Source organism: Hylobates moloch, unplaced genomic scaffold, assembly GCF_009828535.3.
Source record: "Hylobates moloch isolate HMO894 unplaced genomic scaffold, HMol_V3 SCAFFOLD_5, whole genome shotgun sequence".
Lineage (NCBI taxonomy): Eukaryota > Metazoa > Chordata > Mammalia > Primates > Hylobatidae > Hylobates > Hylobates moloch.
The window spans coordinates 16,870,021-16,879,583 of NW_026652280.1; the positions used below are offsets into that span (position 1 = coordinate 16,870,021).

Here is a 9,563-nt window from a genome sequence, read left to right on the forward strand (position 1 = left end):
CACACACACACACACACACACACACACACACACACACACACACACACCCTTACAGATTAGGAGCAGGGAACTACAAGCTGTGCTTGCTATCAAAACAAACCTACCCAATGCAAGCATTGCCAAACCTGTAAAACCAAGTTTGGCAATCAGCTCCTCCACCTCTCCTTTGTCCCCGCTTCCCTTCCAGTGTGGTAAGGTGCTTTAGGATGGCCCAAGGAAGGATCAATCCTCCAAAAATTCAGCCGTAGTTGAAATCACTCATGAATTCACAACAGATGGTATACACTATGATTAGTTGGTTGATGAGCTCGAGAAAAAGCATATTACAATAAATATTGAGATGTGGCTCTTCTTTACCTTCTAATTCACTAAGAAAACTGAGGCCAATTGAGACCCAAAGACTTCCAGAGCTCTTACAAGAATCACTTTATCCATCCTTCCTAAAAGCCTTATGGAAACATATGACCCTCTTCCCACCTAGGGTTAACTTCTTCATGGATGCTCCATGCCTGCTTGTTTCTTCCAAGACTTTCCTTTGTTTAAAGTTTTCCCCTCTGTTATCCATCATCCTTAGCCTCTTTCTCCCTCTCTCCCTTCAGGACAGAAATACTATTCAAATTTCTGCCTTCAGGGCCTCTTCTCTTCTTCCACTGAGATATAACTTACATCTAATAAAGCACACAAACCATAAGGGTACCAATCAATGAACTGTTGTATATGTACCCACCCAGAAAACTAAAACCCAAATCAACACAAAGAGCAATATCAAGACCAGATGGCTCCTCATGTCCCTTCCCATCCATATCCCGCTGAAAGGTAACCACCACAATACATCACCAAAAATTAGCTTTGCCAGTTAACTGACCTTCATATAAACATAATCATAGAGGTGTATCTCCTTCATGTCTGAATTATTTCACTCAATGTAACTCGCTACTACTTTTTAAATATAGGCATTCTTTGGAGTTGCTTCCTAAGGCCTTTCCTCACTCTAACAATTTCATTCAATCCAAAGCCTTCAAAACTACTATCTGTCTAGCATTTTCATTCAATCCAAAGGCTTCAAAAGTACTACCTAAATACAGATGATCCTGGAGCTCTTCAGACATACTTGGGTGTTCTTCAGGAACCTCAAACTTAACACATCCAAATTCTAACTCATCATCTCTTCCCTTACCCTAAAACCAATTCCTGCTCACATATTCTGCCTGTTGGTTAATGAGATTAGTCACCCCTACACTAGAAACCTCCAAGTCATCCAGACATATAAAATGTTGTTGGTCTAGTGCACACCATATCCCTAGTTATCAACATGGAGGACATACAGTAATCTGCACTTACCTACAATTTTACTTTCCACAGTTTCAGTTACCCACAGCCAACCAGACTCCAAAAATAGATGAGTACAATACAGCAAGATTGAGAGACCATATTCACATAACTTTTATTACAGTATACTGCTATAACTGTTCCGTTGTATTAGTATTTATTGTTGTCAATCTCTTACTGTACCTAATTTAGAAATTAAACTTTATCATCGGAATATATGTATAGGAAAAAACATAGTAGAGTCATCCCTTGCTATCCAAGTGGTACTGGTTCCAGGACCACTACCCACCCCAAAAGATACCAAAATCAATGGACACTCAAGTCCCTTATACAAATATTGTATATAACTTATGCATATCCTCCCACATACTTTAAATTATCTCTAGATTACTTATAATACTTAACACAATGTAAACGCTACGTAAATATCCAATAGTTGTTATACCACATCTTTTAAATTATTTTTTATTGTTGCATTGTTGCATTGTTTTGGGGTTTTTTTGTTGTTTTTGAGACAGGTCTCACTTTGTCGCCCAGGCTGCAGTGCAGTGGCACCATCACAACTCACTGCAGGCTCGGCCTCCCAGGCTCAAGCCATCCTCCCACTTCAGTCTCCTGAGCAGCTGGGACTACAGGCATGTGCCACCACATTTGGCTAATTTAAGGAAAAAAAATGGTAGAGAAAAGGTCTCACTATGTTACCTAGGCTATTATTTTTTATTGTTTTTTTTTTTCCTGAATATTTTCGGTCTGTGGTTGGTTGAATCCATTAATGCAGAATCCATGGATACAGACGGCCTACTGTATATCTAATGTAACCTACAGGGATAGGTACTACCCCCAGCTTCAGGCATCCACTAGAGGTCTTGGAACATATCCTTCTCAAATAAGTGGAAACTGCTGTACTCAAATTAGTTCAGGAGTGAATAAAAAATCCTGAACCGCCCTTCCTCCCTCCACATATAATCATTCATTAAGACCCAACAATTCTACATTGTAAACAATTATCCTATGTTCATGGTTCTTCATCTGCACTGACCTCGTGTAGACCTTCATCTAACTTCTAGGTCCCCTGCCAAAAATGTCCTATCCCATCCACTCCAGCTCCTGGTCTACTCTTCCTATTCCTCAAAAGCATCTCCCACCGACCCTATCACAACTGCAGCAGAGGTGATTACCTCCCTTTTTGGTATGACAAATACATTGTAGAAACCTCACAAGCAGCACATTCCAAGCAGCATTGCATGCTTTCCTTCCCTGCTACTAGGCTGAACTCCCTGAGGCAAGGGCAGCATATCATTCCTTTGTCAGCTCCTAACAGGCTGTTTTAACACACAAAGTCAAAACATGTTTATCAAAGGCCCTACTAAAGGCAGTCTCCAAGTTTCTAGTCAGTCCCTCGCCAATCTATCCTCCAGCTGGCTGCCCAGTTAATGCCAAAGACTACAAATCTAATCATGTCATTCTCCACTCGACTTGCTTATCGAGTCAAGTCCTTAGCATGTGAGGCCTTTCATCACATGGCCTCAACCTCTCTTTTAGTCTCATCTCCTACCACTTTTCATCTCATCACCTAAAATTTCACCACTCCAAACTACTCACCATTCCCCACCCACATCAAGCCCTGTCATTCATGCTGCAGTACCTGGCATGCCCTTTTCATGCAATGCTAGTCTCTCATTTTCTCAGAGAATCTTTCCCAGGAATCCTTTCCAGAGGATTCTACTTCCAGGGAGCTGGTATGTCAGCCTTTCTGGATTCCCCTGGCACTGTGTAAATGCCTCCAATAAGGCATTTCAAGTTTTATTATTATTATTTATGTAAATGTCACCTCCCATTAGATAGGAAAAACTCAACATTCAAATGACATACATCCTAAGAGCTTCATAAATGTAATACATATTCTTTTTATACCTCCTCACTTCTGTCTGATAGCCATAGCTAAGTGCTAGCATTTATTTTGTATATGGATAAAAATAAATGGCTCCTAGAAGAAAACCAATAAATAATGTCTATATCACTTCCTGAGAGTTACCACACATACGGTAACCAGTAGAAAGTGACAAACCTCCACTGAGATTTGGAAGCTGGGTGGTGAGCCAGGCCCATTTACCAACTAAACAGATGGCTGCAGTCAGCTTAACGTGTATTACCATTTCAAACTCATGCCTCAGCAAAACCAGTCCTTCAATGTTAAATTGTAAATACCAAGAGCAGAGGACACACTTTCATTCATTATGTCGCCAACTCCTAAGTAGTGCCTGGTCCTCAAGGATCACTGAATTAATCAGTGATATCCGCTACACAATCTGTTGCTTCCTACTTTTATGAACTGATCCACAATTCTTCTATCACCCAACTGTAAATTTGTCATCTTGGAGCTTCTGTTGCCAAAAGAGCCAGTTAGCTACTGAGTCCCAGGATAATGTCCACATCAATCTCCTTTACTGCCTCCCACTGCCCTAGCTCAGGCCCTCAGTGTCTCGCCTGAACCACACGGTGGTTTCCCTCCTTCAACTTCTACTCTCTCCCACTCCCACCGTGCAGATGAAATTTCTAGGGATCTTGTTAAAATGCCGATTATGCAGTAAGTCTGAGGTGGGGCCTGAGATTCTGCATTTCTAACAAGCTCCCAGAAGAGGCTGATGGTGCTGGTCCACAGACCACATTTCAAGAGGCCAAGGCTCAACACAATGCAGTCAACAAGCAGAGGCCAGCTAACCATCAATCAGGAATGGACAAGCAGAGGTTTCTATGCTAGGTAAGAAACTGTATTAGATGCTCTCTGCCCCCTTCCGGTGCAAAGATTCCAGGCCATCTCTGGGCTATCCATGAGGATCTCACCCATTTTATACCAGTGAAGCCTGGCAAAGCTATACTCTTAACAGATATTACTTCAATTATGGCATTTGTCAGGTTCCGATTTAGTAACTGTCTACAGACAACCCTGGTTTAGTCTATTCCAATATTACATACGTTTCTAAAAGATAAAGAAGATACTGTGCATGGGGTAAGTATAATTGTGCCTGTGATAGTACCCTAAAGATAAATGAACTCTACTACTTTCTTTTACCCATCAGGATTATCTGGAGGTTGATGCTACCTGGGTTAATCTGTCAGTTTCTTAAAACCAAGAGGGTGGTCAACTGGTTTTGTTGTTGTTGTTGTTTTCCTGGGGGGCTGGGAAGGGGAAGTATGCATATCTATAAAGGTAGGAAGCAATGACACCTTCCAATTCTAATGGCTACAAGCCAATTCAGGATATAAAATAAGCATTCCAACTATACTAACAAGACAATCCCTACTCTCAGAAATGAACTTTTGTGTGGTATCTTAAGAATGACATCCTCGGCCAGGCAGGGTAGCTCATGTCTACAATCCCAGCACTTTGGGAGGCCAAGACAGGCGGATTACTTGAACTAAGGAGTTTGAGATCAGCCTGGGCAACATGGCAAAACCTCGTCTCTACAAAAAATACAAAAATTACAATTAGCCAGATTACAAAAATACAAAAATTTAAAATGCCAAATTACAGGTGGCATGCACCTGTAGTCCCAGCCACTAGGGAGGCTGAGGTGTGAGGATGCCTTGAGCATAGGAGGCAGAGGCTGCAGTGAGTGGAAATCGCACCACTACACCCCCGTCTAAGCAACAGTACCAGATCCTGCCTCGAAAAAAAAAAAAAAAGAATGACATCCTCTTAAGCAGTTCCAAGATAATGTTTATAGAACTTTTTCTCATCACATATTCATTTTGTGAATTAAACACCAAGTCCCTCATATGACTTGGTTACAAAGCAAGGGATCATTGAGCTTCTGCTTTATAATCACAAGGGCCAATAACTATTCTCCTTCTGATTACATTGGTGCTAACATTTCTGTTAACATCCCCCATAAAAATCAGCCTGTCAAGTGTTGATATTGCTCTAATGAGTTAACTGAAGTCTCTGTAAAAATTTTCACAGAGGGCAAATAGGTGTTATTTAGTAATAGATGGTGGAAAATACCCACTGGCAGGTAATTAACCTGAATGTTGATTGGTTTGAATTAGAAGTATTTTATTTGGATTAGAAGCATGACTTATTTTAGTCAGAAAGGCTGAAATAACTTTTTTTTGTTACCATGGTGTTTCTCATAATTATAAAACACAAAAAGCAAAAAGCAGCTCATTTTCCAGTGTTGTCATCCATATTACTACAAGACAATATTTCACAGAGCCACTGCCATCTACTCAAGATGAAAATAATTTATAATAGGTCATTAGTAAAGACAACTTGCCATGTGTGTAGTACAGGTTTTACAGCCATGGATAAAAGAGCTAATAAGTTGTTTTATGCTTATATGAACACTGAAAGATTTTGTTTCTTCCTAGCATAGACGAGAGGTTTTTTTAAAAAATTCCTTCTTCCATGAAGATCCAGAGAGGAGATACAGAGGTTTTTAAAAAATGCCTCTAGGTCATGACCAAATCATCATCTTCCAATTTTTACATGAATGTGGTGTACGTATGACACCAAACTAAAAAAAAGTACCTCCCTTCAGAAGATAAACAGCACTTCCCATCAACCTCATAAATCCATAGAAAAATAAAACCTCATAGGCCTTAAAAAAAAGAAATAAGAGAATGTCCCTCAGTGTACTCTAGGCTACTATCAGGCTTTATGCAACATCCAGCACATGCACATTTGCATTTTTTTGTTTCAAAAAATCAAAACGAATATTTGCTTAACCCAGAATTTAGATCCTCACAAACTATAATACAAATAGAGCCCAAAACGATTCAAGTGATAAAAAGGCCCAGATGCCTGAAAGTATTTGGTAAATGCTAAGGATTCAACTGGAACTATTAATCCTAAACTCAGTCAGACTGTATCTTAAACCAATAATTTGGAGTTGCTCCTAAAACAATTCAGGATCCCAGAACTGAAGCAACAGTCTACTCCTGGTCCTTCGAGGGCAACACAGTGGAGTTTGGAGGCTCTCTCTCCCCATTGCTGCTACTACAGTAACCTGCGAATACTATGTCTCCATTAGAACACTTTTCACCTTTTTATTGTTAATGTTGGCTTGTTTCCACAAACATGCCCTCAAATTGGTAAAATTCAAGGGATCCTAGACAATTCACATTAATCATCTTTAATTCAAAGGATCACGATATAGTAAATAATCACAGTAATTACTGATTAAATGAATGAATGTGTATAGGCATACCTCAGAGATACTGCAAGTTCAGTTCCAGACCACTGTTATAGGGCGAATCTCACAATAACGTCACATGAATTTTTTGGTTTCCTAGTGCATATAAAAAGTTATGTTTACACTGTATAGTCTATTAAGTTTGTAACAGCATTATGTATAAAGCACAATGCACATACCCTAATTTAAAAATACTGCTAAAAAGTACTAACAATGATCTGAGCCTCTGGCAAGTCATCATCTTTTTGCTGGTGAAGGGTCTAGCCTCAATGTTGATGGCTGCTGACTGATCCAGGTGGTTGCTGCTGCAGATTGGGGTGGCTGTGGCAATTTCTTAAAATAAGCCAATAAAGTTTGCTGCTCAATTAACTATTCCTTTCACAAAAGATTTCTCTTTGATAGCACTTTACTCACAGAACTTTTTTCAAAATTGGAGTCAATTCTCTCAAACCCTGCTGCTCCTTTATCAACTAAGTTTATGTAATATTCTAAATTCTTTGTTGTCATTTCAACAATGTTCACAGCATCTTCACCAGGAGTAGATTCCTTCTCAAGAAACCACTTTCTTTGCTTGTTCATAAGAGGAAATTCCTCATCCATTCAAGTTTCATCATGAGATTACAGCAATTCAGTCTCATCTCCAGGCTCCACTTCTAATTGTAGTTCTTTTGCTATTTCCAACACATCTGCAGTTACTTCCTCCATGGAAGTCTGGAACTCCTCATTATCATCCATAAATCAACTTCTTCTAAACCCATGTTAATGGAGGTTCTCCTCCCATGAATCACAAATGTTCTTAATGGCATCCAGAATGGTGAAACCTTTCCAAAAGGTTTTCAATTTATTTTGTCCAGATGTATCAAGGGAATTACTATCTATGGCAGCTATAGCCTTACAAAATGTATTTCTTAAATAATAAGACCAGAAATTAAAAATTACTCCTTGATCCATGGAGTACAGAATGGATGTTGTGTTAGCAGGCATGAAAACAACATTAATCTCTATGTACATCTCCATCAGAGCTCTTGGATGACCAGGTACATTTTCAGTGGGCAGTAATATTTCGAAAGGAATCTTTTCTTTTTCTGAGCAGTAGGTCTCAACAATGGGCTTAAAATATTAAGTAAATAATGCTACAAACAGGTGTGCTGTAATCCAGCTTTGTTGTTCCACGCATAGAGCACAGGCAGAGCAGATTTAGCAGAATTCTCAGGGGCCCTAGGATTTTCAAAATGGTAAATGAGCATCTGCTTCAACTTAAAGTCACCAGCTGCATTAATTCCTAACAAGAGAGTCAGCCTATCCTTTGAAGGAAGCCAGGTACTGACTTCTCTCTAGCTATGAAAGTCCTAGATGGCATCTTCTGCCAATAGAAGGCTGCTTCATCTTGGCCGGGTGCGGTGGCTCAAGCCTGTAATCCCAGCACTTCGGGAAGCCGAGGCGGGTGGATCACGAGGTCAGGAGATCGAGACCATCCTGGCTAACACGGTGAAACCCCGTCTCTACTAAAAATACAAAAAATTAGCCGGGCGTGTTGGCGGGCGCCTGTAGTCCCAGCTACTCAGGAGGCTGAGGCAGGAGAATGGCGTGAACCCGGGAGGCGGAGCTTGCAGTGAGCCGAGATCGCGCCACTGCACTCCAGCCTGGGGGACAGAGAAAGACTCCGTCTCAAAAAAAAAAAAAAAGAAGGCTGCTTCATCCATCTACACTGAAAATCTGTCACTTGGTATAGCCGCCTTCATCAATGTTCTTAGCGGGATCTTTCAGATAACTTGCTGCAGATTCTACATCAGGTTCTACATCATAACTTGTGCAGCTTCACCTTGCACCTTTGTATTATGGACACAGCTTATTTCCTTCAATCTCATGAACCAACCTCTGCTAGCTTCAAACTTCTCTTTTGAAACTTCCTCACCTTTCTCAGCCTTCAAAAAAGTAAAGAGAGTTAGGACCTTGCTCTGGATTAGGGTTTGGATTAAGTGAATGTTGTACCTGGTTTGATCTTCTATGTAGACCACTAAAACGTTCTCCATATCAGCAATAAGGTTGTTTTGCCTTCTTACGATTCATGTGTTCACTGGATTAGCACTTTTAATTTCCTTCAGTAACCTCTTTTGCATTTGCAACTTGGTTAACTGTTTGTGGCACAGGAGAATTAGCTTTTGGCCTTTCTCAGATTTCGACATGCCTTCCTTACAAAGCTTAATCATATTCAGCTTTTGATTTAATGTGAGAGACTTGTGACTCTTCCTTTCAATTGAACACTTAGGCCTTTATAGGGTTACTAACTGGCCCAATTTCAATACTGTTGTGTCTCAGGGAACAGGGAGGCCCCAGGAGAGGGAAAAAGATGGGGAAATAGCCAGCCGGTCAAGCAGTCAAAACACACACTACTTTATCAAGCTTGCCATCTTACATGGGCGTGGTTTGTGATGCCCCAAAACAATTACAATAGTAACATCAAAAATCACTGATCACAGATCACCTTAACAGATATAACAATGAAAAGGGTGCTCACTTCGGCAGCATATATACTAATAGTGGAATGATACAGAGAAAATTAGCATGGTCCCTGTGCAAGGATGACATGCAAATTCATGAAACGTTCCATATTTTTTTAAAAATTATAAACAATGAAAAGTTTTGAAACATTGCAAGACTCACCAAAATATGACACAGAGACACAAAGTGAGCACATGCTGTTGGAAAAAACGTTGCCAACAGACTTGCTCAACACAGGGTTGCCACAAACCTTCAATTTGTAAGAAATGCAGTATCTGCAAAGCACAACAAAAGCAAGCACAATAAAACAAGGTATGCCTGTACAGTCTTCCATGTAACTGAGCATCAGTGCCCAACAACAGTAGATCCCATCTTCCTTAATGAGCCCTAATTAACTCTAATTAACATCTGTGGCAATTTACCATTGCTAAAAATAATAAAACCACATTACATTTGTATAACATCTCACAGTTTACAAAGCACTTCCACACACATCATCAAATCTGAATCTCACAAAGTTCTTCGAAACAGACTTTT

The 9,563-nt window shown here is 40.1% G+C and overlaps 1 protein-coding gene and 1 non-coding gene across 2 annotated transcripts in view; one reads left to right on the forward strand and one right to left on the reverse strand.

Moving 5' to 3' along the window:
* The window catches only part of PHLPP1 (PH domain and leucine rich repeat protein phosphatase 1), a 261,580-nt gene that overhangs the window by 233,732 nt on the left and 18,285 nt on the right, over window positions 1–9,563 (reverse strand).
* Window positions 9,035–9,141, forward strand: LOC116469956 (U6 spliceosomal RNA). Its single transcript, XR_004248406.1, has one exon. It is a non-coding gene; the product is annotated as a U6 spliceosomal RNA (small nuclear RNA).